The 588-nt window shown below is 66.8% G+C and overlaps 1 protein-coding gene across 1 annotated transcript in view; it reads left to right on the plus strand.

Annotated features, from left to right (window-relative positions):
- GGT7 (gamma-glutamyltransferase 7) overlaps positions 1-588 on the plus strand; it is a 22,472-nt gene that overhangs the window by 915 nt on the left and 20,969 nt on the right. The window lies entirely within an intron of this gene.

The following is a 588-nucleotide window of genomic DNA, read 5'->3' on the forward strand; positions in this document are numbered from 1 at the left end:
CCCCCCCCCCAGGGGCTGCCCCCCCCCCGTGTCACGCTGCTTCCCCCGGCAGCGCGGGCCTTTGGCGCCGGTCTCTGCCCCATCGAAAACCCCCAAAACCCCCAGGCCCGTGTTTGAGCGGGCCCCCCGTGCCCCTTGCCCTCCGCCCTGTCCTGCTGCCACCGCCGGGTGAAGTCCCCGCTGCCCCTTCTCGTCCGTGCCACCCTGCGCCGCTAGGGTGAAGCTGCTGCCTGCAGGGAGCAGCTCCTCCGAGAGCACCAGGCCTCTCGCCTTGCACCCGGAGCACGAGCAGGGTTTGGTGCCCTTTTAGCTGTGCCGACACCCTGCTGCGCGCGGGGTCTCAGTGTCCCCGGTTTCCCGTGCGTAGGGTGGCTGGAGGAGCTGCCACGCTCCTGCCACACAGAAACTCTGTGACACTGTGTGGTTGTTGCAAAAGCCGGCTGTGCTGCTCCATGCCGCGTTATCGGCCAGACTAGCAGGGAGGGAGCCCAGAACTTTGGTTTCTACCGCTCAGAAGATCTCATTAAAAGGAGGAAGCCGCTTTTGTGCCGTCGGTGCTGGGGACAGACCCCCCCCCCCAAAAGGAGC

The sequence above is a fragment of the Egretta garzetta genome, unplaced genomic scaffold (assembly GCF_000687185.1).
Source record: "Egretta garzetta isolate BGI_Z169 unplaced genomic scaffold, ASM68718v1 scaffold440, whole genome shotgun sequence".
Lineage (NCBI taxonomy): Eukaryota > Metazoa > Chordata > Aves > Pelecaniformes > Ardeidae > Egretta > Egretta garzetta.